This window comes from Nycticebus coucang, chromosome 5, assembly GCF_027406575.1.
Source record: "Nycticebus coucang isolate mNycCou1 chromosome 5, mNycCou1.pri, whole genome shotgun sequence".
In the NCBI taxonomy this organism is placed as follows: domain Eukaryota; kingdom Metazoa; phylum Chordata; class Mammalia; order Primates; family Lorisidae; genus Nycticebus; species Nycticebus coucang.
Genome location: NC_069784.1, coordinates 122,995,030 through 123,005,162, shown reverse-complemented (window position 1 = coordinate 123,005,162; position 10,133 = coordinate 122,995,030).

Here is a 10,133-nt window from a genome sequence, read left to right as displayed (position 1 = left end):
AGTGTAAGGTAAAGGTTGGGTCCTCAAGTAAAAGTGACAGGATATTATCTATCAGCCTCAGGAGGGTTGCCAGGTGCAAAGAATGCTGACACCATTGCTATTTTCTTCCATGTTTCGCCTCTTCTGAGTAGATCTAATCCCTGTCCACTTTTCCCATCCAACCAATTATGTTTACTGCATCCGATATTTTCTCTGCTTCACTGGCATCTGGCCATTAACTGGAATCATTAACACCATGCACAGTAAGCTTCACTAGTTCATATCTGGGGATGGCTGGGTGAAAGCACTGAGGAGGTCTTCGTGCTTTCAAGATGGGAAGAGTCACAAATTGGATGTGATCCCCAACCGTGGTCAAACCCTTTAAAAAGATTAATGTTGCATGAAGTATTAATAGGTGTTTCAAGAAAGAAAGTTCTGTGGTTGAACTGGTTTGACAAAACTACATTCCACATCTCTGTATTTATTTATTTTTATTAAAAATGACCAAAACCATTTTGAACAAACTGAAACAGAAGAAGAAAAAAGGAGGAAGGCGTAATTGATCAACCCTTTAAATAGAGTCAAAAACCAGTGTGATGAAAATATCTCAAATGACATATAAAACCAGTGTATGGTGCCCCATGATCACCTTAATGTACACAGCTATGATTTAATTAAAAAAAAGAGGGGGGGGAGTTATGGGAAGGGAGTGGTTGGAGGAGAGAGCTGGGCTGGAGTTTGCATGTACTCTAGGAAATTTTTTTGTCTGTCTTGCTGATTCTTTTTGGTCTTTAGGGCTTTGTACCCTGAGATACATACTTTGGTCTAGTCAACGGGCCAGAATAACCTAGCTTAGGCTGTGTGAGGCCTGACATGTGGAGATGCCTTCTTTGCATTGAAGGTGGCCCTGGGTTCTTGGGGTTACTAAGGAAGAAACAATCCTAAGTGGGACAGATGTCTGAAGCCAAAGTCAAGAGTAATGAACTACATGGATACATGAACTTTGACTGTTTATGTGCTGCACTTTAAACTCCCACCCTCTTGTAAAATGGTCTAAGTGAACCTTAGCTTTGACCCCAGACAGAGCTTCTCCTTCTGGATGGCTCAAGACAGAGGCTCCTTGAGTGACTCCGGAGGATGACCTGCGTAGCCAATGTAGACTACGTTTGTCTACATACAGGACACTAAATTAAGATAAAACGGTGAGATTCCTTTTGCTCTTTTCCCCTGGATTCTTCCAGCTCATTTCCTGTTCCAGCCGCATCTCAGGTGCCTCAGAGCTCTCACCTGTTCTCCTTCTTGCTCTCTGGTTTGATCAGCTCCTGTCTAGTTATCTTTTACTACAGGTTTGAGTGAGTCTTACATTGGCTGTTGTATTCAGAGAGAGGCCTTCATGCTTTAGTAATTTTTCACAGCATTTTTGAAAAAGATTAATAAATTGGTAATAAGTATTCTGACAGGGTTATATGCTCAAACATGTTTAGAAAAGCTACATTCTACATCTATGTATTTATTTTGTATTTCTTACTGGTAAAAATGACCAAAGCCCATTTTGAACAAGAATAATAATAAAAGCAGTAAGGGGTAATTTTTTTGCCCATATAACTGGGAAAGCCAGAGGGAGAGTGGACGTCAGGGGCTTGCCAAGAGCCCCATCTATGCCATGAGGTCTTTCTGTCTCTTCACAAGACAGTCTCACCACTGGGTCATTTAGCTGTGCTGGTATCTGTGAATTTTATAGTTTTCCTGTGTTGATGAATTTTTTACCATACAGTGGAATGATAGTGATCATGGGCCATAGAAGGAAACATATTAAGAGAGGATTTTAAGGCTAATGAAATCTGAGTTTATAAACCTAGATGAAATTGAAAGCCTTTTCATTCAGGAATATGCATGTGAATCCCTAGAATAAGCTTTAATTTGCCTTTTGCTAGATTTGAATTATAGCCCAAACCTGGTATATGGTGTAACCCAGGATGACTAGGGGGCTTTATCTGTGACCAGGACATCCTCCAAGATTGGGTAGAGAAGGTAAAGGGAGCTCATCAGAGGGCAGAGGCCGTGCAGGACAGAGGAGGAGCAGGGATTCTGTGCACACGAAACAGCAGGTGTTTCTACATCTGCACAATGCCATCACCCGGGGAGATTTGAAAACCCCAGGTGCCCATTGTCCCAGGTCTCAGTCTCACCTGTTGTGATTCTGATTTAGTTTATCTGGAGTGTAGCCGGGCCCTGAGATTTTAAAAAGTCCCCCAGGGTGATTCTAATGTGTAGCCGTAGCTGAGAACCCTTTGTCCTAGTTGCTTTTCCAGATCATCGTTTTTTTTTACACATTTCTGAAGATGAATCCTTATAAATTTCAGTCCTCTGCTCTCAACAAAGCCCTGATTCCAAAAGAGCATATTCCAGGCTCAGTGAAATTTGATTCTAATTTCGATTTCCTCGTCTCATTTCACTACTATTCACTTTATACCCTGTGCTCCAGCAAACGTGGGATGTCTACCATCTCCACGCTCCTATGAAGCACCTGTAGCTTCCTATGGTGATTATCCCATTTCTTCAGCTCAGAACAGAGCTGTCCAACAGACTCTCTGCAGTGATGGAAACACTCTTCAGTGCTGTCCAGTATGGTGGCCATTACCTGCATGTGGCTACTGAGCACCTCAATTGCGCTGAAGTTTTTATTTTATTGTTGCTTAACATAAATAGGCAAGTGTGCTAATGGCTACCCTACTTTTGACAGGCCATATAGAATATTTTATCCAGTGTTTCTCTATTGACATTCTGTCAAAATTTTCAAGGTCCTTGGTGTACAACCCCAGTGCCAGTGTTTCTCAACCTTTTTCTCATGGCACACTTGAACCTGTAGTTAAAACTTACGTGGCACACTTAAATTATGTTGATCAAAAGAAAAGACAAAAAAAAAAAAGAATATGTTTACTGTGCTTTGCACTTCTTTAAAATAATTTAATTAATGATCTTTAAGAATTTTGGAGTCACATCTAAGATCCTTTCAGGGCACACCAGGGTGCTGCAACACACCAATTGAAAATCACTGCCCTGTCCTGATAATTTCCCTGACATCACCACTGGAGGACTCCTCTTCCTCTTGTTAATGACTGAGCATTCACTTTGGACCCTAGGTTGGTATTTATAGACATCTTGGCCTGTACTGCTTTTCCTATTACTCCTGTCTGCCCCGCCCCTGCCCTGCCCTGCCCCTGCCTCAGATATTAGAAATGTCCTGAAAGACGGAACTGATGACAGGGCTTAATAAAAGCTCATTAAGCATTTGTTAAATAAATGCAGGCAACATTGAACCAACCCTAAATGTCTGTGCATACTTAAGCATTGCAGAAGCACAAAGGCACGCGCTTGACCACATAACAACACAGACACAAAGAGGTTGGTATGTTGGCAAGTGTCGCCCGCTGGATGGGAGGGCACGTGTCCTAGCTGTGTGAGAGAAACTGGGTCAGTGGAATAGGTAGGAAGGGATGACTAATCCATGAAGTGACCACAGGGTGCTCGACTATTTTATTTGGCTCAGAGGTAAAAATAACTGTGACGGTCAGAAGTACAAATGATTTTTATTAAAGTAAATGAGGAGACATGGCCATACATACGACCTCTAAATTAACAGTTCGAGAAGGATTCTGGGATCTGCCCTGTATAGTAGTGATAAATTCACCCTGACCCAGACTTTTATTCCAGAATTAGTTTGTACAATGACGAACTTTCACTCCTTTAATTTTCTGCAATGGTACCACGGTTGGGGAAATGTCACTGCTGTGACAATAGAAGACTGTGTTCCAAAGAGTATCTGAGACTGACTGAATCAGGTCTGAAACATTATTGAAATGGTAAGATAAACTCAACTACCTTCTGGGAAAATAAACGTTCTTTTTAAAACAAAACACCATCTCTTCTGAATTATGGCCAAATGTCACCAACTCGTTTTCAATGAAATTTTATCTCCTAACAGCGAGGAGCTGGGATGAGGCCCTGAGCTGGTCCCAGGAGCTCTGCAGCTGAGGTTTCTCTCCCTGGAGATTGTGGGTAATGGAAGCAGCCGAGGCTGGAGGTCATTAACATTTTAAGAACGCTGCAAACCGACACAGGGTAATGTTATGACATTTCATCCCAAGACATTTCATCTCTTTTAATCAGTGTTTATGCTGGCGATACTTCATAGTTATCTGCTCTCATGCAAAAAATGGAACACTTTGGCAGGTCATTAACACACGGCTAATTTACTGATTATCCATTGCAATTGTTTTGCGATTGTTTTCCTCCTGCCCTTTTTCCTTCTCTCCCTCCTTCCCTTTTCTCTTTCTCTTTCTTTCTTCCTCTTCGTTGTTTTGGATGTTTCCTTTCATTCATGCCGTCTTTGACACCTGCAGTTTTTTCCTTGCTGATTATTCTTCCTGGCCAGCCGGTTGTCTGGGGCTCTCTTGCCTTCTTAATAAACTTTTAAGGGTAGAGTCTGGAAGAAAAACAATCTCACCTCTCAGACAAAAGCCCAGAGTCTCCATTGTCCTTGGTTAGGGACAACTTCTTTGACTGTCATTCCTGTATGACTCGGCTGCACTGGTTTTCCCTCTCCTCTGCCTTCCTTCCCTCCTTGGCTTAGGAAAATGCTGTAAGCTCCTGGCATCTACCTCCCTGCTTCCTCTCCTCTTTCTCCCTCACATGCTCGACTTAGGACTTTATCTTATTTAAAGTTACACAAACGTTTCCTCCCCCCCAAAGCTTTTTATTAAATGCAGGACTGATGATTGTTGATTATATTATTTCTGAGAAATGACACAATCCTGAGTGTGAAAAAGTGGGCGTACATTTCAATCTAGGAACTAGGTATAATTGTCTTTATTTTTAGATTAATGGACATGATTTCTATTATAAATCCCTTATTTTGCCAAGTAGTGAAAACCTAATCTCAGTTTAGGGCACAGTTTCTCAACTTTGGCACTATTAACATTTTGGACTGGATAACTCTCTGTTTTGGGGGAGCTGTCCTATATGCTATAGAACATTTGGTGGCATCCCTGACCTGGGCCCCCCCAATATCAGCAGTGCCCCCTCCCATAGCTGTAACAATCAAACATGTCTCCAGACGTGACCAAATGTCTGCTGAGGGGCAAAATACCTCCTGTTGAGAGCCAGGGAGGCATATTTGGTGGCACACCCCCCTCTATCTTTGGGGTTGGCCTATGATCTTGGAGAGGGACTCAAGGATGGAGGGAGGCCTGTCTTTGAAATCACTCTGCATCCACACACATGCATCTGGGAGGTCTTGTTTCCACTGGTCACTTTGTGCCCTGGTCACGTACCGTGATCTAATGGCCTTAGGAGCAACTGTCTGTTGTCTCCTCTCAGGCACAAGAGAACTCCTGGTCCTGTTTGGTGGCCTCAGACATCTCTGCGGTGCCTTTCTCAGGAGCCAGGCAAGGGCCAGGAGTGCTGGATCTTGCTGGCTGCAGGCTCTCCCCTGGGACCAGGGTCCGGTTCTGTCTTGACTCAGATTCCCGTCTGTGGGAGACCTGACTGCAGCTCTGAGCCCCCCTCACCCAGGCTCTGCATTTCTCTGCAATCCTGACTAGCCTTTACAGTCTGAGGACAAGGAGGCCTGGGTCTTTATCTACTTTTCAAAATATGTTTTATGGACTAAAGTTGTGTATTTCAAAGTTATGCTTTTGTCACCAAAAAAGAGACTCTCTTCTTTTCTACAACATTCTTCTTTCCCTGAGGCAGTATATCCTGCTGAGTGATTAGTGGAAATAAATTACACAAGAAAAGGAGAGAAAAGATGTTTGGTTGAAATCAGTTTATAATATTCTTTTCCCACTTTTGAAAATTTGGGATTCCTTTCCTTTTTTTTTTTTCAATATGAGTGAACTTCCTATGTATTCTGTTTGAGAGTTTCCCTGTCACTTTAGACATGGAAAGTACTTCTCTGCACTTTTACTTAAGTTTATTCACAGAAATTCTCCATTTGATTTGATTAAATCCATTAAGTGATGCTTTTGGAGTTTTGCTTAAGGAGCTTGTCTCTAACCCTGGAGCACATTATCTTCCGTCTCTGTGGTTTTCTTTTGTTTCTTTCTTTAATCTGTCCGAAGTCCATCTTTGTATGTGGTTATAGGTGTGGATTTTTCTCCACAATGAGCTGTTTTCTGTCATTATTTACTAAACGATATGATTTGTTATGTATTGAATTCTGAGATATAAATATACCTGACCAATATAGCTTGGTCTGTAGGCCAGTTTATTTCTTTGCACATTAATATCCCATTGTTCTTTAATACAATGGTCTTACAGTTATTCTTAGTAGCTGTTAGGCCAAGTGCTCCTCTCCTTTGCTTATCACGCCAGTATTGTCTAGAATTGTAATTCAGGGCTGCTCCTAAGCAGATCAATACAGACTATCTGTCAGGCTGTGTGTCAGTATTTTGGAGTTAAACAAATAAGAATAGACATAATAGGAAGCTGGGTCTATTGCATTCTGGACCAGGGCCTAACAATTGAGTAGAAATCAACCTTAGACTGGGAGGGGAACTCTCACTTTTAAGCTGCAGGGTTCTTAAGCCACATGATTAAGAAAGTGCAAGCTTCTCTAAATTCTGTAATTGAAAACCATAGCAAATGAGTTTAAAAATTTAAAGTGTTGCAGAGTGTAAGAGAAGCACCTAAATTGAACGTTAGTAAACTGCATAATAGAGCCAAAAAATTTCTACAGAATGCAGAAGGCAGAGACCAACAGTTGAAAAATAAGAGAAGTTGATAAACATGGAAATTGAATAATAAGATCCAATATATATTTAATCAAAATTCCAAAAGGACAAATTTATGAAGCATATATCAAATCAATAGCATTATTAACGTCCAATTTGTAGAGTATAAACAAGACAACAAAGAGCTACATGTTCAGGCAAAAATATCTGGAGGCTGAGAAAGGGATTGGAATTATGTTAGAAGGTCCTTGTATTGTTCGACTGAGGGTAAAAATACAGATTACTATTAGCATTTGTTAAGTATGCATATTGAAATTTCTAGGATAAATGGTAACTAAGTTGAATATTTACATTCCAAATTTGTAAAAGGAAAAATATGAAAAGCAAAGGAAAAATAACATCTCAATCTAAAAGAAGGTAGTTGTTAAAAAATTTGAACTGGAAAACCATTGAACTGAGATACCCCAGTGTGTTAGATCCCTACGTAAGTACACTAAATCCTGGTGTAAGCAACACATCAAGCTAGAGACTTTAAGAATCAGGAACTGCGAACTGAACTCTAACAAAGGATTTTTCTGTCTAACCAAGTAAATATATTTTCCTTGTTTCCATACTGTGCCACCCTATAAAAGCTTGCTGCCCACGCATCGCAGAGTTTTCTGAACCTCTTCTGGTTTTGAGTGATTGATGTCCAATTCATGAATCATTTTTGCTGAAATAAACCCAGTTAAATTTATTTTGTCTGAAGTTTTTTTTTTTAATTTAATGTATATGAATAAAGAGGGAAAAATCACAAAATTTGGGATAAAAAGAAAGTACAAAATAAATCAGTAGAAATGAATCTATCAAGAAACACTGCAAACCAGGCTAGATCATCAGATGAGATACTTTTAAAAGATTAAGCTAGATGCTGTTTATCAGAAACATAACTAATACCAAAGCACACAAGAAGAAAAAAAACTGACAAGTCTATTGAATTGAACTATGTGAACTTACCAATTTTTGATCTATAAAACTCGTAATTTCATATGGTTAAGTAATATAGCATCAGACAATGTAGACCTTAAGGCAGAAAACATCTGAGATAGAATATCATTATATATTAATGTGTTTGAATCCACTAGCAGAATATAATACCTGTTAAGAATATGATAGCAGAGATTAGAAGAATATGAAGCAAAAAAAAAAAAAAAAAAGCAAAAATTGGACTAAATTATAGGAAGAAACAGAAATGTCAGGGGTCATAGCAGGAGATTTTAACACTACTCTCTGGGTTGTTGACAGTTGAAACAGCAAATACATGGAAGATTTGAATGACATGATTCAGAATCATAATCTAGTAGACATACAAAATATTTTTCTACTGGAGAGTAGACATGTTTTTTCAAGACCTCAAAGAATGTTTTTGGAAATCAATCATATTTAAGATTATAAATCAAGCCACAATGAATATCAGGGGACCATTATTTCAGAGATACAAAGTTTGTGGTCCATACAGCAAGCAAGTCTCAATAAATTTCAATGAATTAGAATTATACACACTGTCTTCCTGACCACAGTGCAATTAAGCAAGAAATCAATAATTAAATAATAATGTTTGAAAATTACCAACATTTAGAAATTTCAAAATATATCCTTGCATAATGTGGGCCAAATCTAAGAAAGGATTTGAGAACATAGTCAGAATAATTAAACCGACAAAAAATTATTCAACATGTAGGATACAGGTTGTATGATACTCAGAGGCAAACTGACAGGCTTAAATTCAAAAGAAGAGAAGAAAGGTCTCAAATCAATAGTTAAGCATAAACATTAGAAGCTGTAAAAAGAATAATTGAACAAACGCAAAGTAAATAGAGGCTAGCATTCATTAAATACAAGAGAATAAAGTGGTGAAATAGGACACCAACATATATTAGCGGGCATTAACAAAAGCAAAAATTGCCTCCTTGGAAAGGAAGACAAATAAAATTATTTAACCTTTGCTATAACTGATGTACAAAAAGAAAAGACAGAAATCTCAGATAAACAATATGAGAAATGAAAAAGAGATCTCACTGGAGACAAAACAGAGTTAGAAGATAAGTGAAAACTCTTTAAAAAAAGTGTATACCAAAAATTAAAAATATAGGTGAAACAGACAAATCTAGATTTAAAAGAAATATAACTGATTCAAGAAGGAAAAGAATGCTATGGTTATGAGTAGACTCATAACCATAAAAGAAGTTGAATAAATAATTAAAAACCTTCCAAGGAAAATGTAAGGTCAAGATGGTTTTTGGGTGAAATTTATAAAATTTATATGAAACAAGGATCTTCAGTCTTCTTATATAAATTCTTCCAGAGCATAGCAAAAAAGGAGACACACTTTCAACACATTCTGTAAAGCTAGTCTAATGGCAACACTAAATTCAAACAAAGACCTTGCAAGAAAGAATGAACATAGGTGAGTTCCATTAATTAAAATATGCAGAATCATAAATGCAGTATTAATATGTGAAAACCAACAGTGTATTAAAAAGGTAAGATATCATTATTAATTTTTATATATTTCAGGTAGCAAAAGCATTTTAACATCAGGCAACATACGTACTATGTTAAGAGATTAATGGGGAAATAACTTATTATTTACAGCAAAACATTTGATAAAATTATATGTAATAAAAACTCCTAAAATTGCAGAATAAAAGGAATCTTTTCTGAGAAATGGATCAAAAATATACAGTAAGCATTATACTTAATAATGAAATACTGAAATTAGGAATAACACAATTGATTGTCATGGCTACTTCTATTTCTTAATGTCCTTGACATTCTAAGTTGTGCATTCAAGAAGGAAATGTAATCTAAAATGATGGGAAAGAAGAAACAAAATTATCGTTACTTTCATAAACCCCAAATGATATGCCGGAAAATTATTAGAAATCATGCAAGCTTAATTGGTTCTTAAATGTACTATCAATATCTAAAAATAGAAATAGAGTTTAAAATCAATTAAAGAGATAACATTTAGCATTATAAAATGTAACGGAGAGGAATGAATCAAGAAAACGATGTGCAAACTTCATTAAAAAATTTAAAAACTACTAAAAGACATTAAGGACTGTGTGTGTATAAAATCAGTAATACATAAACATAACAATTTCGTGATACTGAAAATAATAATGGCAATTGTGAAATATAGACTGATCTATACATTAATAAAATACCTATTGTATTTCTTATGAAACTTTCTGAGCTGAAGCTAAAATGTTATAGAATAATCTTGAAGAACACAATGTGAGGACTTGCTTTGCCAGATGTCAAGATTTACTGTACAGCCGAGGTAAGATAGTGTAGAAATGACGGGAAGAGGGACAAATAGAGCAATGGAAGAGCAGGGAGTCCATGAAGACACGCACACTTACAGAAAACTTAATG